The sequence below is a fragment of the Diabrotica virgifera genome, chromosome 5 (genome assembly GCF_917563875.1).
Source record: "Diabrotica virgifera virgifera chromosome 5, PGI_DIABVI_V3a".
In the NCBI taxonomy this organism is placed as follows: Eukaryota; Metazoa; Arthropoda; class Insecta; order Coleoptera; family Chrysomelidae; genus Diabrotica; species Diabrotica virgifera.
In genome coordinates this window covers 45,007,719-45,033,443 of record NC_065447.1, presented here as the reverse complement: position 1 = coordinate 45,033,443, position 25,725 = coordinate 45,007,719, and the positions used below count along the sequence as shown (strand labels likewise).

At 32.8% G+C, this 25,725-nt stretch overlaps 1 protein-coding gene across 3 annotated transcripts in view; it reads right to left on the bottom strand.

Annotated features, from left to right (window-relative positions):
- LOC114326149 (beta-arrestin-1-like) overlaps window positions 1–25,725 on the bottom strand; it is a 1,212,937-nt gene that overhangs the window by 6,229 nt on the left and 1,180,983 nt on the right. Inside the window, exon 13 of one of the 3 annotated variants that reach the window (XM_050651412.1) lies at window positions 24,120–24,367. The exons of the other annotated variants lie outside the window; for them this stretch is intronic. The gene's annotated coding sequence lies outside the window, so the exon portion shown is untranslated. Of the gene's footprint in view, window positions 1–24,119; window positions 24,368–25,725 lie in introns of those variants that run through there. 3 annotated transcript variants of the gene reach the window in all.

The window sequence follows — 25,725 nt, the reverse complement described above, 5'->3', positions numbered from 1 at the left end:
GATACTTACGATATCAAAAGGATTGAGCTCTGGTGGGACTCGTTCCGTGTTATCGAGCCCTAGATGACTTAGTACGTCGAGGTATCCCCAAAAATGTTCTTACAGATTCAATTGTTTTATCATTATAAATCTTATTAAGGACGTCGTAAAATGGTTAAAGTTCAAAAGCTTGGTATGTACATATTCTAAAATGGCATCGGTTTTCCCTGGAATTAATTTCGGAATCAAGAACAAAGGATAGTAATACAAACAATTACATCTACGTACCTATTTCTTAATTACTAGATATACAGAAGGACTAGCACAGCCTAAAAGCCACTTCTTATACAGAGTTATTAATAATCTTGACACAGCTTCGTATGTCAACTTATGGGCTCGTATAGCTTTATTGTACTTTTTACCAGATAAAATACCATCAATTGTGGACTGAGCATAATATAGACCACTGTCCAACCATACGTCAGCAAATCCAGAATCTGTCATAAACTGACCAATTATTTTCAGGAAGTTCATAACAATGTAGAATCCACCTAGACGAATAACTACATTCGTTGTGTCTTCTGGCTGGGACCATTGGAGCTCTTTAGCTTTATAATAGATCGCTTGGTCAAATGTCAGTTCTGTGTATCTGTTATTTAGCTTCTTAGCAATTTCACTGCACTTTCTGATAACAGTCCAAACGGTATCATATTCTGACGAGACATGGGGTAGAACAGGTAAGTAGCCATAGGTCGTTACATGTGATTTATCCTCCAAAGTCAGTTTATGAAATCGTGACCACTGTGGGATAACGGTTTCATTCCTAACAGAGTCCCTCATTCTGTAAATGCACCATGCCATGTTACGACATCGTATGTTATTATTAAGATTCTGGCTCTTTTCTATGATGCTCAGTTTATTTTCTTCTGATTGTACTTTTCTTTTTGATTTCTCAAAATAACTTTTATGAAGGAAATAAAAATCATTAGGTATTGTCAGCTTCTGATTATATGGCAAAAATTTAAATTGTCCAGGTATATCTTCATTCAATGGTCCTCTCTGGAAGGCAGCAATTTGGGTTACGTGAAAAGTAGGTGATTTGTCCAAGGTCTCTTCCAAAATGTCAATGTTGTCAGCGGCAAATTGGACAAATCTGTCGGGTACCAATTGTCTCGGTATGGTCACATGATCATTCTCCAAGTAAAGTTGAATTTCTTCTTGGGCGATGCTGTTACGCACTCTAAGAGTATTGATGTATGAAATTGAATGACCGCAGGCGTGCATTGCTTCAATGAGTTTTTTGATCTTGTTTCGTGATAAACTAAAAGTCCTAGCCCAATATGCTTTGGAGTTTTTATTTTTCCCTTTGAGCAGACAAAAATAATGTCTTGGCAAATGCTTAGGGTTTCAGTCTCCTTTTCATTATCGCTTTCATTTCGGACTATAAGGTTAACAAGAGAATACAAGCTTTCAGGAATAGACTTTTTGTAGTCTCTAACATTCATTTTTTTTAAGTCGGGCCCAGTTGACATCTTGTTTATCTCACTTCGGATAGTTTGGCAGATTTTGACTAGAACGTGTTGCTCCGATGCACCGAAACTGAAACTGAGAGTGTCAGATTCGTCGTGGTTGTGCACGATTGTCTCAATTGCCTGTTCTTTCGAGAACTTCCTTAAAAATATTGTGGGCTCGTTTTGTCTAGGAGACCTTACTGATTCAACAGCATCCCCAAAATGGTTTTTCATTTTTTTAATTATTTGTTTCTCGCTCATGTCGTCAATGCCACTAATTTCACGATACCTTTTGTCAATCGATTTTGTATTGTATCTTTTACCTTTCTCAAAACCCTTTCTCCATTTTCTCCAAAAGTTTCCCAAATGCTTCATTTTCTGTTTTGTTAATATCAGTATTTCAAACAGATTTTTTATTTAGATTGTGTAATTCAGTTGAAACGCAAGCGGCATGATATTTTGTTTCCGAGGCAATTAAGTCGTCTCCAGTTCTCGCAAAGAACACAGGGTTGCTTCGTGATATAGCTCTTAATTTTTCTTGTATATTATTAGTCATAACTTGGCATAGTTTTTGTTTCAGTGAGCGCTTCTGACAAAAGATGTACTTTTGTGAATTAAAAGGTGATCGCAAGGGCCGTTTTTGAAAAATATCTTCTCTACGAAACGTCAGTTTAGTATTTTTTGACTTGTACGAGGCAATGTTCTTTGAGCTCATATAGGATTTGTAACAATTTTTGTACCATTTAAAAAATCTTGATTTTGTAGATCATCAAATTTTGAGAATATATGCCGCATATATTTATCATCATGACAATTTTTCATACGTTCACTCGTGCATTGAATAAAAGTTTTTTTAGATCTTTCTTGAGAATTAACCAGCCTTCCTCGTTCCAAACAAATAAGACACACATTTTGAATAAAAACGTCTTGTCCGACATCAGATTTTCGGAAAATAACATGCCTTAATCTGATTTTTTACTCAAGTTAGCTGTCAGAGCTGCTGTTGTTTGTTAGATGGATACAAAAAAGTTTTAGCTGTAATACTAATAAGTAGGTACAATATTGTTAACTTACCAATATGTTTAATTAATCACTTTTAATAATATAATAATTAACACAGAAGCACTTTATTATGTCTCACTTAAAATCTCAGTGGATTTCGCGCTAAAACTAAAGCTTATAACAGTAAAGAATTTAAAGAAAGAAGAGCATCTCAAGGCAAAAACGACCCTAACAACATCCCGGTCAGTAGAGTCGATTAGGGGTTGACTCCCGCATAGAATCTCGCCCTTCCTCGCATCTCTGCGTTCACCACTGTCCGTCGTAACATGCCGTTCGATTTATTTAATTTTTTCTTAAACTAATTATCCAATCAAAATTACAAAAACACTCACATGTTCTCTGATGTTTGGTCTATAACGTTTATTGAAAGTCATTTTTTGCTAGACCCAATATTTTTCGAGATAGAGCGATGTAAACTATTTTAATAATATGGGTTGTCAGGACAAGTGATTTTATATGAAGGCGCTCCGTATACAACAATGGTTTGACGTATTTTTATAAATTAAAAACAAATATTTCTAATGTCCGGATGGGTATGCAACTTTGAGGAATGAATTTTCGGATATAGCACATCCGAAAAACGACGAAAAAAAATTGCAGTTTTTTTTTGTAAGGCTCCCCACCGGTCCCCTCCCGCAATGATTTTTGGACGACCAAGTGATTTTGCATTACAAATATATTAGAAACCAAAAAATATGGGTTTTACATTTTAGCAACAAAGTGCCCACGAAAATCTTTTCTAGAAGTCTTTTGCCAGTCCATTTACTCTACTATTAACCGGACAGTTGGTAACGGACAATTCGTAACAGCAACAGTTCGTAACGGACAATTCGTAACGTCCAAATTGAATTATTATGTTTATTTTTGTTAACGTGGATACTAACTGTTATTACAGTTATAATTGAAATTATGTTTATCAATTTAACGAATCAGTACGGATAAACATGTTTAACACATTTTATATTTCGTGTTTCACAATATATATTAAAAGTCTTTAAACACAAACAAATATATTTAAATACATGGAAACTTTTAACATTATTTTTAAAATTTTATCACTCTTATTGTTCCATAAATTTGCATATACCTAGACAAAGGAACAATGAAGTACTTAATTCCTGAAATCTTTAATCGGACAACCGTCTTTAGACATTCCAAACTTTTTAAATAAACATTTTGCAAAGGAAAGATTATGTTATTATAACAAACCTTGTGATTGATAATAGCTTTGGGGCATTCAATCAACGGTTATAGTTGATAAGAGGGATAGCTTGTATTACTTTAATTCTTCCTTCTTCGTTTAACTACTTTTATTATATTCTGAAACACGAAATATGAAATGTCTTAAAAATGTTTACCCTGATACTGATTCGTTAAATTGGTAAACAAAATTTCATTAATAACTGTAATAACAGTTAGTTTCCACGTTTGCAACAATAAACAGAATAATTCAATTTGGAGGTTACGAATTGTCCGTTACGAATTTGTATAGTTACGAACTGTCACCGTTACGAAGTGTCGCCGTTACGAACTGTCGCTGTTACGAATTGTCCGTTACTAACTGTCCGGTTACGAACTGTCGCGTTACGAGATGTCATGGAACCAGCCCGGGGATAGCAATGGCAAACATTTTGGGCCTTCTGTGCCATTTTGGGCCATTGACATTCTCAGCAAAATTCAGCTTTTTCGTATGATTTTTAGAGGTCAAATTTTTGATGACTGGACTACCAAGAAGAAACCAGAACCTATATTTAGTCAAGGGACCGTGTCAACACAAACATGTTAACGAAATTCCCCTCCTACCTCCAGGAGTGGTGAAGACGGGGAATGTTGATGTCAAGCAGCACCCAGAGCATCTTAGGATAAGTAAGAGTGAATGAAGGTTTTACTTAAGCTTCAGAGTTCATCTCTATCCTATTTTGGTAGAACCAATGCCTCGACAAGTCCGTCTCCAGGGGCCTGATTCTAATTCATTTCGACAGTCGCAATTTCATTTCGACACCGCCATGACAGCAACTAAGGATATTAACCTTATCATGTTGAGACTGCTCAGAATTTGGGTTGGCGCTTCGGTTTCTTGGATTTTGTTGATAGTCTGGGAAAATTATCGAAAAAATACCATTTTTGGGAAAAATTATTTACCAGCTATTTTATTGCTAAAATCGAATCTTAAGATTGCATATATTAGTAATAAGGGGTATGACAAGTCCGCAGAAAGTGTGTTATTTTATTTATAAACAAATTAGCACTCCTAAATCTTCTTTTTTTTTTCAATTAGTGGTCTGTAACTCCTATAATTTTTCCTTTGAGCCAAAAACACTCAAATAAAAATTCACCGTAATTTAGTTCTGCACAAAGTTATTTTTTTTTCCGATTTCCTTCAACAAAAATTTTACTCAGAAAATCCGAGTTTTTCCAAAAAATCTGCCATTTTCAATTAAAATTTTAGGGAAGTAAATAATTATTTACCAATAATTAAATAATTGAAGACATGAAAGATTTATTATAGTAGATTATACAGAGGGGCTAAATTATGGAATAAATTCATTTCTTTAAAACGGACGATTTTGGAGCAAAATCCCGAAAGAGGTCGATTTTTATTTTTCAATTACAATTTTTGGCATATATTTCATACTAGTGACGTCATCCATCTGAGCGTGATGACGTAATCGATAATTTTGTTAATGGGAATAGGGGTCGTGTGGTAGGTCATTTGAAAGGGCGTTTAATTCTCTATTCAGTAATATAAACATTAATATCATTAGGTATTTATACAGGGTTGCCAAAAAAAATTTTGAATTAAATTAATTGGCGCAAAAAGAAGAATGTATGTAATTTATTTAACTCAAAATACATTGTACTGCTGTCAGAAAATAGAAAAAAAGGTTTATTTCACCAATAAACATTTCTTTTCGCTTAAATTAAATCATAAACAGCCTCCCTCCTACCTATTGGCAGTTTGAACTTTTAATTTAAGCTAAAAGCAATGTTTATTTGCAAAATAAACATTTTTTTCTATTTTCTGACAGCAATAGAATGTATTTTGAGTTAAATAAATTACATGCATTCTTCTTCTTGCGTCAATTAATTTAATTCAAAATTTTTTTTGGCCTCCCTGTATAAATATTGATATTAATGTTTATAATACTGAATAGAGAATTGAACGCCTTTGTAAATGAGCTACAACACGAACCCATATTCCTATTTAAAAAATAATTACGTCATCACGCTCGGATGGATGACGTCACTAGTTTGAAATATATGCCAAGAAATTTAATTTAAAAATAAAAATCGACCTGTTTCGGGATTTTTCTCTAAAATCGTCCATTTTAGAGAAAATGAATTTATTCCATAATTTAGCCCCTCTCTGTATATCAGGAGACCGGCGACAATCTAACCAATAGTTTAGCAATAATTAAAATGTTAATTAAAAAATTTCGGTCGAAATAATAACCAGAAAGATTATGATACACCAGAATAACTATGATTTTCATATAAAAAAGCACTATACCTATTCAACGTACCTTACAGGATTGAAATTGGACCATTTGAGCGGTCTCAGGAATGTTATAAAGAAACAATTTTTTGGCTTATAAACAAATAGAACCCCTCAGAAAATATTAGATTAAATTAAATTAAGTTAACGCTGTTGAAAAGAGCACGGCTTCTGTGTCCTTTTCGAAGAAAAACAAATTGAATTGCGAGGAGTGATTCCAGGTATAACCGGTCAAATTTGACCGGCATTTGCGACAGAGTTATAAACAACAGGATTTTAATCTTTGAACCATTAGATACCTTTTAATTCCGGTCCTCTTTGTACATACAAATTTTCATATCTTCAAGACACTCATAACAAAAAAGATTTATGTCACTGTCACCAAATTATTTAATTATTGATAAATAATTACTTCCCTCAAATTTTAGTTGAAAATTAAAGATTTTGTTTGGAAAACCCGAATTTTCCGAAGAAAATTTCCGTCGAAGGAAATTGGAATAAATTATCAATGTGCAGAATTAAATTACTGTAAATTTTTATGTGAGTGTATTGGTTTAAAGTTAAAATTTTCGGAGTTATAGAGCAATAATAAAAAAAAAGATTTCGGAGCGCTAATTTGTTTATAAACAAAATAGCACACTTTCTGTGGACTTTGCACAGCTATATTACTAATATAGGAAATCTTAAGATTTGATTTCAGCATGTCCAGCAATAAAATAGCTGGTAATTAATTTTCCTTGTTTTTTACTAATTTTCCCAGATTATTACCTCACATCTTTCATTGAGTTGATGATTCATGTTGTGGACATTCTCAATTATTATATTTCTAATTTAATACTATTCTATCTAATTCCTCAAAACAAGCAAATTTCAATTAAACCCAGCTATATTATAATACCTTTTGATTTAGTTTTCCTTGCAAGAAATAAACAAAACACATCTAAACTAAACCTAACCTCGCTTTTGGCCATTCATTCATCTCCGTGTCAAATAATTTCGACAGTCGCCATATTGAAAGCGACTTGTTTTTGGTCGAAATTTGATTTAGAATCAGGGCCCAGATGAGGGTGGCACGTTCACCATAACAAGGGACTCCATCTTCCCCGTCGTGCCTCTGTTGTTACCCGAGCACTTGCTTATAGACTTGCTGATAGACCAATGAACACAGGTAGAAATAAGATTGCACCTTACCTTGACCTTGCACGTTGAACAGGTAACCGCCGACGAGCCTACCTACTCCTCTACAACTCATGTCCAAAGAACGGCACATCCCGCAAAGCACGTTCCGCTTGGGACTAGACGTTTGTGCTTCCGAATCTGTTCGGAATGAGATCAGAGTGGTCTCATATGAGCTCGTCTCATGTATTAAGAACGCAGACTGGTAGCTGCGAGGACTTATTGAATCGTCTCGCTTGTTGCAGCCCCTTTAACGACTATATCAACATCTTAAACAGCGGCCACGTTACCGAACTTGCATTCGATGAAGTAAGCCAGATCGCATTCTCTATATGTTCCTGCAATTCCGATACCTCAATTAACGGCTCATCATCCAATAGGGACCAGGACAATAGCCGTATTCTTTAGCTGTGTTAGTGCCCTTAGGCCGCTGCTAGACAGCATGTACTTTCTCGTTTTTTAGTGCCTTGGAGATGATAATCTGATAATATTTTTTGGTTTTTTAGTCGAAATAGTACTCACATCTTTACGTGAACCTACACGCTATCTAGGCCATCAAACTGTATATCAATTCGCCCAAGAAAGTATAAACATATCCACTAGGGTGCATCGAAAAAATAAAAGTTGGAAATGTTATATCTAATAGCGTGAAAAAGTTGCTAGTGTTATTTTTCAGCATATTAGTATTTTTAATTTTTTATTCTAAGCGAATCTTTTGCCCCCCAACGACCTTGAATTTTATTATATATCTGATTTTTATGGAAATTTCAATTTATATTATTTGGAATAAAATATGTGCTAACTCGAACAAGATCAATTAAAGAAAACTTAAAATGTTTTCAATTACAAATTTAAACGATATTTAAAGTTTTATTTGATATTTTAGCCTCCCCAACCCCTTTGAAATGTCCCGCTTCGTGAATCCGTGCGTGTAATGTTCACTTGTGTTTGGTGCGCTGCCTCACTTTGTTATTCTTGCTGTTTGTAAATTAAAGATTTTTAAAATAGATAAACCAGGACCATGGGGAATAAAATCAAGATGTACTGTGGGCCGCCCCATTTTTGGGCAACCACCAAATATACCTGAAAATGTTTTACCGAAATACAAACAAGCGATGAAGTTTTTTGGTTGCAAGAGGGTAAAAACTCAGCAAGAAAGAGCCAGAATTTTTTGGTATTGCCGAACAGGTTGCAATTAAATTGGAGGAAATATGGAAAAAAGCTTTAATTCCAATAATTTAACATGACAAATATATGAAACTTATGAAACCATTTAAGAACAGACAAAACAGTGAATTTTACAAAAATAAAATTCAATGCTGTAAGAACAAAACTAAAACTACACGTTTCGATCTTGCAGCATGCAATTGTGACACTCTGATTAATTGTCTTTACCTTAAACACCTTTAAATTAAACCTTTAGCTCAAGTAAAAAACAGTACCAAGTTTTATGGTCAATCTATCGTGGAAAAACACATAACACTTGTGCATGGGCCAGGGCCCAAATATTTCGGATATGGGTATCCGCTCTCTGATATATCAGAAAGAATCAAATCCAGCTATTGAATGTGACGAAACAGTCGTAAATACTGGAGCTAAGAGTGATGTAATACGGCTGTTAGAAGAACATCTTGAAAAACCACTTCAGTGGTTTATATGTCTGCGACATTCAAATAATCTACCCCTTGGACATCAAAAGAAGTTTGCCAGTGACCAAATAAAAAAACGTGAGGGTCTTCAAACTTTATCCTATAAAAATTTTGATTCAAACGACTACTTTGAGTTAATTAACTAACAAGAATAACACCTTACAGAACCACCTATATTCTCTAGATTTTCGAGTGACAATCTGCGAGATTTTATTAAGAATCCCTAACTTAGACCCTTTTAACATTGAGATTGAGAAAAAATATCACTGCCACAAACAATGTGTAGAACGATGTGTCAAGCTTGTGACACAAGCGTCTCTAGCAGTTTGTAGAGCGTATTCGAGGGATGGATTTATAAAAACTCGAATTGATTCCAGAAAAACTATGTATCACTTTAATGCTAAATCGGAAGGCATCTTCGAATAGTTTGCTTTTACCATATTTTTTTTGTAATATTTATATACCTAATTTTGTACTTTGCTTTATACATACTTTAGTATTAAAAAACTTGTGTGACGTCAGGGAGACGGATAAGTTAGGCCATTTTGTTATAAAAAGAATATTTAGTATACTTTTCTCAAGTAAACTTTTTAATGGCCTTGTGAAACCAGAAAATATTTTCCAATTTAAACCAAATTTATTTATTCAAGTTATATAAGGTATAACATTTCCCTTACAAAAAAATTAGCATATTAATGTATTTTTTCTAATTATTAGTTGCCGTGGGGGGCAGAAAATATTTTTTTTCTTCGCAATTTTACTAAACTACTAAATAGTGTGTTAGGCAACTTTTGTGAGCTAATTGTCTTGGGGGGGGGGGCAGAAGATATTTTCCAATTTCGAAAAAATTTGACCAAAATACTTAACAGGTGATTGGGCAACTTTTGTGAGGTATTACTTTTCCATCGCAAAAAAAAATTTTTTTTTGCCTTTTTCGATGCACTCTAATATCCACATCTAACATTTTATTATATATGTCAATTTAATGGTCTCTATAAAAAATATTCAAAAATGAATAACCATTTTCAATTCCGTTGCGAAACGAAAATACAGCCGCACCATATTCTAGTCAGAGACTGCAGTAAGCACCTTTGCCTGTTTCGAAACTTATTAGTCTCTCATCAGGAGGCACATATGCTGCTCTCTCTGATCCAACCAAAACAAACCCCGGCGTGCAGTTACGGATTGCAACGAACGAAATGGCATAGATGCCCTAGCGGCAACTGCTAGCAAAAGACGAAGTTTTCACTCTAATGGCATATAAAACAACGTATTATTACTCTACATCCCACCAGACTGAAAACAATGGGAACCTTCTCTGGTTACACCACCGAGGCTTCTACAATTTGCAAGCCATAGGGATGCTGAGAAAAAAATATTATTTTTTCATAACTACCCAAACCAATAAAACATCGGCCACTAGTATACACAATACAATCAACTAACGTAATTCCACATCAAAGAAAATATAAACAGCTTTAAAGGATCTGTGATCGGAAACTTTTTGTAGAGGTTGCCCTTTTTGATTCCGTGTTTACATAGGACCAATGTTCGTTGTGATTGTCAACATACTCTAAAAGGATAAGACACGGACAGAAATAGAGATTTGAGCTCCTTACGACGTGACGCCACATAAAAATTTTCGTATATTTAAGTCTTTAAAATACAAATTTTATGATAATACGTTTCTCCAAAAATAATAAAAATATGCTAAAACATTATGAACCGGGCATGAAATAATGAAAAATGAATAATTTAATAAAAATATTTCCTGAGTTAAAATTACGAAAGTATTTTTGTACAAGAACATTGTTTATACAGGACTGGGATAAATTATGGAACCAACTAAATATCTTTTAACACCTTCGCGGACACCTAGTTTTTATAGGGGGTCGCAAAAAACACACTTGTAAAAATCTTAAAATTTGTTATTTTTCTGTCATAAAAAAGTAGTTTCATAATATTTTAGAATGTTTAGGTTGTTTTTTATAAAAAAAACAAGGTGCGGTAAATGCCGCTATGTCCATATATGTCACAAAAGTTGTGCAACTGGACAAAGCGGCACATGCCGCTCTCGATTAGTAAATGCAACTAAATCTTTATTTCTGTAAAAAATAATAAAGAAATATCCTTATAACGAAAATATAATACAGAGATACGCTTATACTAAAAAATGTAATTTTTGTGGTACAGTTCAAAACACGGTACAATGCAAAGTGCTGATTTATCGGCACACGTTTTACACAAGTATCTGGTTTCCTTGCGTTTTTTGTTTCGTAAACACCACTTGCACCTCACATGGTGAGTTTTGCGGGGGTCTGTAGGGTGTGGAATTATATCTGGAAAGTGTTGTTCATTGTTAGGGTTGACAACTATATTCGCTTCCATTTGAGGTCGTCTTCCACCGTGAAAAGCTCCCTTATGCATTAGTTTTCTCCCATCATTCATATCTTCTGGAATGTTCAATAATTCTCTTACCAAATTTTCTCTGTATTCCAAAAGGGTCAGTTTTACATTTTTGTGCTTCTTCATTGCATAGTAGGAATTCCATATAGCTACATCCAGTAAGTGAAACATCACTTTTTTGTACCACCTGATAGTTTTCCGTGGAGAAGGATAATAACTCACCATTTGATCGCTCCTATCTATTCCTGACATGTACTCATTGTACCTGGCAACTTCTTCAGGTTTTATTACTGTCTTTCCAAACCTGTGCTGTACATTTATAAGTTTTGGGTGATATTTGGTTGTTATGCAGGGTACTTCCCTTTTATCCTTTCACTTTGAAATATAGATGCTACCGTCTCTTCGCCATTTGTGTTCTCCTTTCTTTAGATTGGTGTTTACAAGAGCTTTTGGATTTCCTTTTCTGTTTCGTCTAAGAGTTCCTGTAGAATGAGTTTTTCTTTCCAAAAGGGATTTTGACAGCAAAATGCTGTTGTAGAAGTTATCAAGGAATAAATGATGGCCTTCATCCAAATAAGGTTCCATAAGTTGCAGTACTAACGACTCAATTTTAGATAATCCTTCTACATCTTCGGATTTTCCTTTATAAATTTTTATATTCAATACGTATCCGTCTGCTGTACATAGCTCGTAGAACTTAATGCCATATTTCGCTTTTTTTCCTTTGATATACACCCGAAAACTCAGACGACCACGAAAGAGAAGCAATGATTCATCTAGTGACATTTCTTCTGCAGGGTAATAAGCTTTTTGAAAATTGAGTAATAGTTTATCGAGCAGAGGATTGACTTTTTTCAGTGGATCAGTTCCTGTTGTTTCCTCTTTACAAGCACAGCTAAAACACCGCAGCATTTCTTCAAATCTTCTACCAGATAGGGTGTAATGAAAAACTGGTGCATAATGAAGTGGATTCATTGAAAACAACTTCCTTACAGAGGGGTATTTTATTTGACCCTGTAATATGCACATAGCTAAAAATGATTGAAGTTCCTCCATAGTAAATAGACTAAAGGATGCTTGTCTGCTGCATTTTTGCTTGGGCCTATTTACATTAGTCAATATTTCAATGTATTTGTTCATTGAATCAAGAATTAGCTGCATAATTTCTTGATCCCAAAATTTAAAAAAATAGTCTGTAGCTTTAGGAGTATCTGTGTCAAAATTAAGATGAAGACCACTTTGGGAATCGTCAAACAAAAAATCTGGAATATCTGCGGCAATATCATCCCACTCGTTATCAGTTCCAATATCGCCCACCTCTTGCAAATTTTGTATATCATTACCTGTTTTGTCATTTTCTGGCTCAACTCTGTCTTCGTGATTTTCGTTTGAAAACAGATTCTCGTTTGCCAACGAATCTTCACCACTACTGGGTTGATATGATGGATCTTGTAAATCATCATCAGAGCTATAAGGTTCTGATTCAGAACTTTCAAATTCATCTGTGCTCACTTCATCCATAAGTCCAAAAAGCCTTGCTTCTTCTCTAGAATCCATTTTCTGTAAAAACAAAAAATAGTATATTTACCGAAAATATAACCTCAACACTTTATTACTGCCTCTACTACTGATAAGCAGCATACAAATTACTAAATAACACAATCGTAATAAAACAATTACTTACTTTTATTATTCTCCAACAAATCTAGTCAAAATAAACAAAACACCAACAAAAAACAACAAAAATGAAGTGATATAGTACCACGTGCTCGCCGCCTAACACACGTCTAATATTTCAAAGCTAAATTGACCGACACGGACAGTTCACAATATTTTATGTTATTTGCTGGGACACCTAAGGTGCTTGAATAGTATTTCATGTACAAAAATGTGCGTGGTAAGCCGCTTTGCGTTTTCGCCGTTCTCAACATTAGACGGGATATCGCGCTTTGTCCCAGAAAGTAGTGCGGCATATGCCGCTTTGTCCGTGAACGTGTTAAACAAAAAAGATACTATTCATGAAACTTTGCACGCAAGTACAACAACACCTAACGCATCTGATGCAATACTTTTTGTTACTGCTCTACTTCCGGTTTAACTGGAAATACCATCAACTTCTTTAATTTAAATGGTAGTCGCAACAACCACGAGCAGCAGTAGTGTAGTAAGTAGTGAAGAATGTAGTGTGTGCTTGCTCGGTAGACTCATCAAACTCGACAAAAAAATCAGAAACCCACGATACGCAGATGACACACTGATAGTACCAGCGAATGAAGTCAAAATGATTACCATCACCGAACAATTAAGCCGGATAAGTAAAGAATTCGGATTTGAGATCAACACCGGAAACAACACAATATTCTTTGGCCACCTATTTACATACAGCTACAGAAAGGGTGGTCTCAAGAAGAGCAGTTATTCAAATATTACTTGGAATGGGAATAGAATGAGCTCACCCTCAGCTTTTAGTGTTACCTTTGATACCACAGCATAAGGTTTGACGTTTAGAATTGTGCAGAACTCGGCAAAACTGGAATGGTCAACGGAATTTTGTCTGCTTCAGTAATTATTCTAGATTATTTTTGGATGGCTTTGATGGGCGCATAAGGGTAAGTTAGATGCTTTCGATGTGAGAGACGAAATATAGCCTTGGCTGTTGAACGTCGTACAACATTATAGTATTACTCTGGGCTAATTAGCAAAATTCATGGAAAAGTTATTTACCAGCAATTTTATTGCTGGAATCGAATTATAAGATCCTATATATTAATAATATAGGTATGAAAAGTCCGCAAATAGTGTGCTACTTTTTTTATAAACAAAATGGCGCGGACAAATCGTATATTTTTCAATTATTGTTCTATAACTCCGAAGATTTTAGCTTTACAACAAAAATACTCAAATAAAAATTCACCGCAATTAAATTCTGCATAGAGATATGCTTTTCCCGATTTGCTCCGACGAACATTTTCCTCGGAAAATGCGGGTTTTCCCAACAAAATCTCTAATTTTCAAATAAAGTTTTAGGTAAGTAATTATTAATCAATAATTAAATAACTTAGTGACATCAAAGCTTCCTTGGTATATATTGTAATTCCAGAAGTCGGTGAAAATTAAACGAATATTTTAGCAAGAATTCAATTGTTAATTAACAATTTACGATCGCAATAATAACCAAAATAATCATGATACATTGATCAAACTTATAAAGATTATAAAGATGAGATGCTTATTTAATATTTTATGGACAAAATATAAATTTTTCGTTTTTTGCATAATCTTTAAATTTTGAAAAAAAAAATAGTTATAATACGCTGGTCTAATTAGTAAAGTACAAAGAAAGGTTATTTACCAGCAATTTTATTGCTGGAATCGAATATTATGATCCTATATATTAATAATATAGGTACGCAAAGTTCGCAGATAGTGTGCTACTTTTTTTATTAATTAAAAATGGCGCCCCCAAATCGTGTTAGTTTCAATTATTGGTCTATACCTCCGAAGATTTTAACTTTACACCAAAAACACTCAAATAAAAATTCACCCCAATTTAATTCTACATAGAGGCATGTTTTTCCCGATTTGCTCCGATGAAAATTTTCATCGGAAAATGTGGGGTTTCCCAACAAAATCTCGAATTTTCAATAGGTATATTTTTTGGTAATAAATAAGTAATTATTTATCAATAATTAAATACCTTGGTGAAATAAAAGCTTTCTTGGTATAGATTACAACTGCAGAAGCAGGTGAAAATCAAACGAATATTTTAGCAACAATTTAAGTGTCAATTAACAATTTACTGTCTCAATAACAACCAAAATAATCATGTGACATTGATCAAACTTAGAAAGATTATAAAGATGTGACGCCTAATTAATATTTTGTCGACAAAATATAAATTTTTCATTTTTTTGCATAATCTTTAAATGTTAAAAAAAATAGTTATAAACAAATTAACATTTCTCAGAAATTGTTTATTATATTATAATTTTTAAAAATACATAAAATGCGTATTTCAAAGGTCTTGAAAATAAGTGCTTTAAAATTTTTTTCCAATCATTTACAAAAAAGTTATGCAACAGCAAATAAACATACGATCACTCCGTTGTTTATAATTTGTTTTAATTGTTTCAAAGCTTAAAAGTGAGTTTATGGTACAAACTAATTACTCTCAAAAAATATCAAACATTAGTTCAATGGTTATATTTTAATCAAAGATTAAAAATGTTTTTTTTGTAATTTTAGCGCGAAAGTAGGCTTGATACAGAGCCGGAGCTAAAATTTTAGCTACGGTACTGTATTAGTCTACTTTCGCGCGTGTAAATTACAAAAAAAAATATTTATAATCTTTAATTAAAATATAACCATTAAACTAATAACCGATATTTTTTGTAAGTAGTTAGCTTGTATTTTAAACTCACTTTTACGCTTTGAAAAAATTTAAAAAAATTATAAACAACGTAGCAGTCGTATGTTAATTTTGCTGTTTCATAACTTTTTTGCAAATGGTTGTAAAAAAGTTTTAAGGCATTCATTTTCAAGATCTTTGAAATACGCGTTTTACCTATTTTTTAAAATTAGAATATAATAAAAATTTTTTGGGAAACGTTAACTTGTTTATAACTATTTTTTTAACATTTAAAGATTATTCAAAAAAATTAAAAATTCATATTTTGTCGACAAAATATTAAATAGGCATCTCATCTTTATAGATTTCAAAGTTTGATCAGTGTATTATAATTATTTTGGTTATTATTGCGACCGTAATTTATTAATTAACAATTAAATTGTTGCTAAAATTATTTAATTAATGGTAGATAATTACTTATCTAAAACTTTATTTGAAATTTAAAGATTTTGTTGGGAACACCCACATTTTCCGAGGAATATTTTCATTGGAGCAGATCGGGAAAAACATGTCTTTATGCAGAATTTAATTTCGGTGAATTTTATTAGGGTATTTTTGGTGTAAAGTTACAATGTTAGGAGTTATGGAGCAAAAATTGAAAAAAACACGATTTTGGGGCGCCATTTTGTTAATAAAAAAGTAGCACACCATCTGCGGACTTTGCATACCTATATTATTAATATATAATCATAAGCTTTGATTCCAGCAATAAAATTGCTGGTAAATAACTTTTCCCAAAAATGGCATATTCTCCGATAATCAGCCCAGAGTATATGAGATGCTAGATATTAGGGAAGAAGATGACCTCTAGTTCTTATTAATGGCTGTAACAGCTCCACGATATATAGGTAAAGTACTGCAACCCTTTTTACATCCCTATGATCAAATTATTCCAAATGAGATCCCTCAACAGGATAACTCAAGACCTCATGCCCGGAAAACCATGGAGTTCATACAAGAATGTGGTGTAGAGTGGCCATCAAGATCAGCTGATTTATCACCCAGAAAACATATGTGGGATATGGTAGATCGAAAAATAAATTGATTGTCACGTTCTCCAGCAAACTTATAAGACCTGTGGCATGCTATAAGAAGAATATGGATGAGTATTTTGCAATATTAAGGAGGAGCCACTCATTATTAATTTTTTGACGAAAATAACGTTGCAAAGTACCCCGCAACACTCCTTATGGAAAAGTGGTCCCGGCAAATGAAACTTTGGTCAATGATAGTCCTCAGTTAGTAGATTAAAAAAGTCCATGACACCTTGGTCTGAAAAACTGTTATTCTCGAGCTACATACTTCTGAAGTTCTTAAATTTAGGAACTCGGTTTACGTTAAGTGCACTAATTCACGGTCAAGTGAATGAAAATATCTACCACTGAAAGAAGACAGACTCATTTTCTTCATGCACATTTGCGTGTTGCATATGAATTCATGGTCAAAACTAGATTCGTCGTATTTTAGTCTTCAGAAAACCTCCGAAAAGTACTCAGAAAACTGAAGAAGTGCGATATAAAATATGTGCTGCTAGAGTGCCATAACAATTATCATGTTTTCACGAATGCTTCACACTTATCCAATACCAGCATAGCTGCAGTTCGACCTTATGTTTAGAAAACTACTGAACAGTAGCGGATGTAGGTTGGGAGATAGGGGAATTCTTCCCGTAACACTGCCCCGAATTAAAGAAAAAATTGTTGAAACATGGTTATTACACGTTGAAATATGTTAGCTTACATCAGGGCCGCGTTTAGGTCAATTGACGCCCTAGGCAATTCTCTAGTAGCCGCCCTTCAAGCATGTACCATTTTTGCGAAAAAAAATTGCAAGCAGATTTTCTTAATTAAATAAGAATACATAACAATTGTCATTCCAGTTCGATCACATCAGATTTCTTTCTTGATTTTTCGTTGGAAAAATCATCTATAATGTCGCCATAATTTATCGCCTTTGTTACGTTACTTTCTATGGACAAAATCGACAAATTGTTAAGAAGTTCTTGCGTCATACTTGATCGGAAATTATTTTCATAACTATTTTCAATTCTTGTCATTTTCGAAAATGACCTTTCAACGACACTTTGGTTGGCAACTGGGAGGCACAAATAAATGCGCAAAGCAATATCAAAATTAGGCAAAATATCTTTCAATTCCCTCTTCTTTAAATATTTAGATATGTCAATTATTGGTGATTGGTGATTTTATTGTAGTATCCAAATGACCCTTTAAATGAATGCATTCATCTATGAATGATGTATGTATCTATTAGTGCAGTCAATGAGGGTATTGTGCTCCGAATTCCATCCTACTGCATCAATTTACTTGATATTTTCACTGTAAGTAGGGAATAGCTCAAGAAACAAAGTCTACCCTATATATTATGGCGCTTTTAACTTAGGCGTGGTTCCCACCGGTTCTCGGGGGTGAACATTTTTTTTATCAAACTAACACCGGAAGTGACCAGAGAACCTAATTCTAAGCAAAAACTGTTTTATAATTTTTTTTGAAAACTCAATACTTACTTTTTGTGTTATTCGTGGTTAAAAATTTGCCATTTTCGTTGAAAAATGGCACTTTTCGGAGACTGTTTTTTGGGAGTACCATAAAAATTGTACATCTAACGAAAAAAACTATATAAAACATTTTTGTACTTTATGAAAAATCAGAGATAATAATTTTTTCATAAATCTTCTAGTTTTAATAAAAAAAAAGAGATGGTAGCTGAAAAAAGATTTTATTTGGTGCATGCTCAAATCCGTGTATTCAATTTAAAATAACAGAGAAATGGTCGATTTTAGGGGTATAATACCTTCTGTAGCGCTTGAAAAGACCTTTAAAACGAGAACTGTTAAATGTCGGTTACATTCAAACTAAGCGAGATATGGTGCAAAAAAACTTATGACTAATGTATTTTAAGGAAAATTGAGTATAAAATAAGAAATAGTATATATAAATATAGAAAAAAAGTATATTTAACCCCTCATCCACCAGACTTTAAATGCATCGTATTCCTTCTACTATAGTATTATTTCTATATTCAAAAAGTTGGACGGGTTTAAAATGAATGGTTTTTGAAAATAATAAGATCAAATTATAGAGCACATTTTTAAATTTCCTTAAAAATCTTCCTTTTTCTCCATGTAATTTGAAAGTGATAAGAGATACGTAAAAAAATACCTTACAAAAATGTAGGTTTTCTTTAACAATTTTATTTTTCTTTCATTACTGTATCTCATTATCATTTTCGAGTTACATGGAGAAAAAAGAAGATTTTTAAAAAAATTTAAAAATGCTCTCTATAATTTGATCTTATTTTTTTCAAAAACCATACATTTTAAACCCGTCCAACTTGTTGAACATAGAAATAGCACTATAGTAAAAGGTATTGTAGAAGCAAAACGATGCATTTAAATCTGGTGGATGAGGGGTTAAAATATACATACTTCGCATTTTATCTTAAAATAAATTAGTCATCCTTTTTTGTTGCACCATATCTCGCTTAGTTTGAATGTAATCGAAATTTAACATTGCGGTCGTTTTAAAGGTCTTTTCAGGCAGTACCTACAAAAGATGTTGATAGCATTATACCCTTAAAATCGACCATTTCTCTGTTATTAAGTTGAACATACCGATTTGAGCATGCACAAAAAAATGTCTTTTCATCTACCATATCTCCTTTTATGTTATCACTAGAAGAGATTAAGGAACGAATCTCTTTGATTTTTCATAAGCTACAAAAATGTTTTATATAGTTTTTTTCGTTAGATGCATAATTTTTAAGGTATTCGCAAAAAACCGTCCGAAAAGGCGACATTTTTCAATGAAAATGGCAAATTTTCAACCACGAATAACCCCAAAACGATTGAGTTAAAAAAAATTATAGAACAGTGCGCCCGCCGCCTTTGCGGAGCTACCGACGGCCCAATAATCCCTAAATTTACAACTTCTGACCTTTTTGAATGAATAGTGTGAAGAAAATGCAATTTGTTTTCTAGAAATGAAAGCCCACTTATATTCCATTGATGGATGTACGATGTACTTAAATGTTATTCGATTTCAATTTTGAAATACAAATATTTTTTGTACAGTATTTTTGCCCCTCTCTCATAATTTGCCGCCCTAGGCAACTGCCTATATTGCCTAATGGATAAAGCAGCCCTGGCTTACATGCAACTTACCACAGACAGACAAATTCAACCCAATTAACTCGACAGTTAGGAAAATAAAGGGAACTTATTGCACATGTTATTACCTATGTCTCTTATGTAGTTTGGGTTTATTTGTTTTATATATTTTGTGGTTGGTGTTTTATTTAAGTCATTAGTTAACACGACATAATATGATGCATCTAACCGAAATCAGTAAAATCTTAACGTACAGATAGTCGAATATGACATAAACCCGATTTATCCATAGAAGATTGTAATAGTATATTAAGTATGGAGAACGGTAAGGGTTTTATACCGATCGAAGACAATTGTTTGGAGGAGGAGCTGAGCGACGACTCCAATTATTGTCTGAGATCGGTTACCCTTAACGTTCGACATGCTTATAACGTTTTTTGCACGATTGATACCATTATAAATTATAAAATTAAACATTTTCGTCATATTGACTAGTTTCATTAATTTTATCAAGATATATACTTTGGTTGTTAGGTAGTAACTAGGGTGCATAACAACCATGGAGAAATGAGTTTTTATTTAGTTGTCAATAATTTTAAGTACAATTTTGATTATTATAAATTAAAATATGAGCGAAAGTGAATTTGAAGAAATTGAACGGGCTTGGGAAGAAGGGTGTTCCGCAATTATTCCCGAAAAATCCAAAATCCGTTATCAAAATACCTACCAAAGTTTTAAAAAATGGTGCGAAGGCTAGAATTTAAGAATCGAAGAAAAGACTCTATTGGCATATTTCGTTCAAAGACATATGCAGTTGAAAGCTCCTGGAAGCCTCTGGGCAGAATATTCAATGATTAAATCCACCGTTTTTCTTTATGATGGCATTGATATTTCCAAGTTTTCAACTTTGATCGCGTATTTGAAGAGAAAAAATGTTGGCTATAGGCCTAAGAAAGCGAGCATTTTTACACGGGAATAATTTGAAAAATTTCTGATGGAAGCACTGGATGAAGAATTTCTAGTTCACAAGGTAATATAAGCTAGTTTAGGTAAAAGAAATACTCTAATGAAGATTTTTTCATAATTTGTAGGTCGCAATGATATTGGGAATATCTGGTGCCTGTAGAAGAGAAGAACTATATAATATTACTATGAATGACATCCAACAAACCGATGGTTTAATGATTGTAAAAGTACCCAATACAAAAACGAACATCCAGCGTACTTTTACAGTCGTTAAGCCCAAACAAGTGGGATTTCATTAAAGAATTTAACAAATTGTACCATAAGTTTCAATATTAATAAATAACTCGTTAGTTTTCTTTATTCTTTCAAAAAATAAATTAAAATTAAGAGATTTTTTAACTCGACAGTAAGTGAATTACTTACCGTCGAGTTGGAGTACTTACCGTCGAGTTGGATTACTTACCGTCGAGTTGCTAGTAAATATCACCTACTGACGTAAAATCTGTCACGGTAAACAGTCAAAAATGATCAATCGTGCAAAAATAATATTTCGCGTTTACCTACTACCATGTATGTACTTTGTTTTTTTCTTTTCGTATTGATATTAAGTTCATTTTCTCTACTCATATCTGATATGCTGGAGATTATTCTTTGCAAATCATCTAAGCTATTTGCAAAAACTACTGCTTCGTCGACATATCTAATGATTTTTAGAGGCACTGTATATTCTGCATGCTTGAAAACGTAAGATGTCTTGTTCTGCTCCAGCAGCACTTATTGTGGATATTCCTCAATTTTCTAAAGGCGCTTAAGTAGCAGAGGCGGAACATTTGCTTTGGGAGAGGGGGCGACTTCCAATAAAACACTAACCCCTAAATACATCAAATAAATAAACCTAAACTACACGGTACAGATAATAACATGTGCAATAAGTTCCCTTAATTTTCCTAACTGTCGAGTTAATTGGGTTGAATTTGTGTGTCTGTAGTAAGTTTCATGTTAGCTAATTTTTTTTGTTTCAACAATTTTTTCTTTAATTCTGGATCGCGTTACGGGGGGAATTCCCCTTAGATCCGCCGCTGTTCAGTAGTCGGAAGATCAGGCGGAACTGCAGCTATGCTGGTATTGGATAACTCTGAACCATACATGAAACAATAATAATTCTTATGTCGCTGTAGTAACACATTTTCTATCGCGCTTCTTCAGTTTTCTGAGTAGTTTTCAAATTAATATGCATGAAGAAAATGAGTCTCTCTTTTTTCAATAATAGATATTTTCATTCACTTGACCGTGAATTAGTGCACTTAATGTAAACCAAGCACCTGAATTAAAGAAATTCAGAAGGCTGTAGCTCGAGAATAATAGTTTTTCAGACCTAGGTGCCATGGACTTTTTTAATCTACTCATCATTGACCAAAGTTTCGTTAAATTTGACCGGGACCACTTTTCCATAAGGAGTGTTGCGGGGTCCTTTGTTTAAAATATTACCAAATTATAAGAATATCATAATGTATACAGTGGAACCTCGACAACTCGGATTGATTGGAACTGCGGCCGATTCGGGATATCGAAAATCCGGGTTAGCTGGAGGATATGGTAAAAATTAATAAAATACGGTATACTTACAGATAAATTCCGTTAGAATTGAAATAACATAAAATATATATAAATATGCACAGTTCCTACAGATCTAAATTATTAAAAACACGCAAACACAAACGTAAGCAAACGGAAGCGAACAATATATAGGACTGTACTACACACAATACAGTCACAATCGATGTGAGAACAGTGAAAACTAAAGACCATTGTTTGAAAAAAAAATTTTTAAATAGTCTTTTAGTCTTTTTAAACAATGCTGTTTGAAATATATAAAGGAATACTACAGACAGGTGTCTGTTATTTCTGCCGGCGCGGCGTGTGCCATGAGTCATTTTTACTATCGTATAGTTCAAATTACACAAATACACATTATCTCTCAAATATTATACTACATACATTTTTATTGCTGAAATGTTTATCTGATTATTTCATTCATAGGATATTCTGACCAATAGAAAGCTACAGAGATGCAAATTAGGGTGATAATTTTTGATAATCTCCCGTGGTTAAGCATATTACGTCAGATGCCCTTCGTTGCCATGAAAAAATACATTCAGTGACATTAATGACAATTAATGTTTTAAAAATTATAAAAGTGATGGCTTTCAATCGTCAAATATTTATAAAAACTGTGCGTTTAATGGTACTTACATAAATAAGTTACAATAAAATTTTGGTTTTGAACAGTTTTATTCATGAAATAATCGCAACAAATTGCACTCGACCTCTGAAATTAATATAGAATTTTTGCTCTCGTGACACTTTGACATAATTTCACGAGCCGAAGGCTCGTGAAATTAAAACTGTCAAAGTGTCACTCGGGAAAAATTCAATAATTTCAGAGCTCTTGTGCAATTACTACTGATTATTTCATTCATAGGAGATTCTGACCAATAGAAAGCTACAGACATGGGTGATAATTTTTGATAATCTCCCGTCGTTAAGCATATTACGTCAGATGCCCTTCGTTGCTACGAAAAAATACATTCAGTGACATTAATGACAAATGTTTTAAAAATTAAAAAAGTGATGACTTTCAACCGTCAAATACATATTTGTAACAACTGTGTGTTTAATTTCAGTAATTGGTACTTACATATATAAATTACAATAAAATTTTGGTTTTGAACAGTTTTATTCATGAAATAATCGCAACAAATTGCACTCGAACTCTAAAATTATTATAGAATTTTAGAGCTTTTGTGCAATTACTACTGATTATTTCATTCATAGGAGATTCTGACCAATAGAAAGCTACAGACATGCAAATTAAGGTGATAATTTTTGATAATCTCCCGTCGTTAAGCATATTACGTCAGATGCCCTTCGTTGCTACGAAAAAATACATTCAGTGACATTAATGACAAATGTTTTAAAAATTATAAAAGTGATGACTTTCCACCGTCAAATACATATTTATAACAACTGTGTGTTTAATTTCACTAATTGGTACTTACATATATAAATTACAATAAAATTTTGGTTTTGAACAATTTTATTCATGAAATAATCGCAACAAATTGCACTCGAACTCTAAAATTAATATAGAATTTTTGCCCTCGTGACACTTTGACATAATTTCACTCGCCTTCAGCTCGTGAAATTAAAACTGCCAAAGTGACACTCGGGAAAATTCAATAATTTTAGAGCTCTTGTGCAATTACTACTGATAATTAACTATGTATTTTGATGGGAAATAAGCCATAATTAAATTGAAAAATAATTTTATTAACATTTCGTCGCACAAATCGGGTGTCGTTGTCAAAATACAAAACACTGAAAATAAAAATGTTTATCTGATGAAAATCGGTCCATGGTAGCCGGAATTTCGGGTTATCGGGGGCCGACTTACCGGGGTTACACTGTACTTCCATAAATAAGTATTTAAAAAAATATTTCTCCTTCTAGGTGTTGCATTTTTTTGTCCATCGGTATATAAACTTTTTATCATGCTATATAATATAAATTGTAAACTTGGGGGATGACCTAAAATAAGAGGTTTTAATTAATATGTGGTCTTTCTGTAATAAAATATATGAAACAGTACTTATACATACATCTGCACGTTCCAAAGGTTTTAACGACCCTCTTGGTAAAAATACATGCCCGGTAAAAACCAAAATGATGTAAAAGGTGCGTAAATGTGAATACAGGACGACAAAATGGGATTATACGATTTTGTTAGGCTAAACTTAATGGTGTTATCTGGATTTTCTTATGTGTGCTTCTTCCTTTGCGGTTGTTTTAAACGGGGTTTAAGGATTCAAACCGTTTGTGATATGTTGCGATGTAAAATAAAACCGTCAAAAATAATTTGGTTGATCTAGTTTTAACAAGATCGTGGTATAAATTTTTACTAAACAAATGGGTACAAAGATCAAAAATAATATTAATACAAGATTTTACAGCATTTTTACTTTGTATAAATATATATATAAATATATATATATATATATATATATATATATATATATATATATATATATATATTATATATATATATATATATGTAAGTATAGTTAAATAAAAATATACAATATAACTATATGAAATTAATACGTCCACCGACAATAGCCATTTCCTGTTTATTAAGTTCACTGACAGTAGGTACAAATTTATGATTATAATTTTTCGGAAACGAATAGAACTTTGATTGACTATTTTCTTGTTGTATTTTTACAATAAATAAGAATTTGGTAATAGTAGGCAAGCAATTATTCAGCCACGTACTAGGGGTACTCAGCATTTAGGTATTTTTGTAAATTACTATAATTTAAATCTTGAGTAGTTGATAATTCTATTTTTTACTAATTAAAATTAAAAGATCGTAGAAAAAGTATAGTATTCTACTCACATGTAATGGCTATTACTCACTCTGATGAATTACGACACTAGCCTACGGCTCGTGTCGCAAACTTCATCATCGTGAGTAATAGCCATCATTACATGCTCGTTGAATAATATACTATTATGTTTTTTTTTATTCAACGTGCCTAACTATTATACTTTAAGTTATTGATCTCAAGATTGTATTATTACATTAAACTGTATACAAGATATACCATTTTTGTTCTATTTCCAAACCTTATTTATTTACTTTATTTTAAACAATAGAAGATATCTATCATTTATATACCTCATATAGAAGTACATAATTTTATCATCTTTAACTCGATATTTAATATTAGCACATCTAAGATCATACATATTTCATATTTTATGAACAATGTGATAAGTTCGCTGGCTTTTTTGTAACTCAGGAATTTAAGGCATTCTGCTAATAATTTTACACTATTATTGCATGAATCATTATAATAATGAATTGCTTTAAAACTTACTCTAAC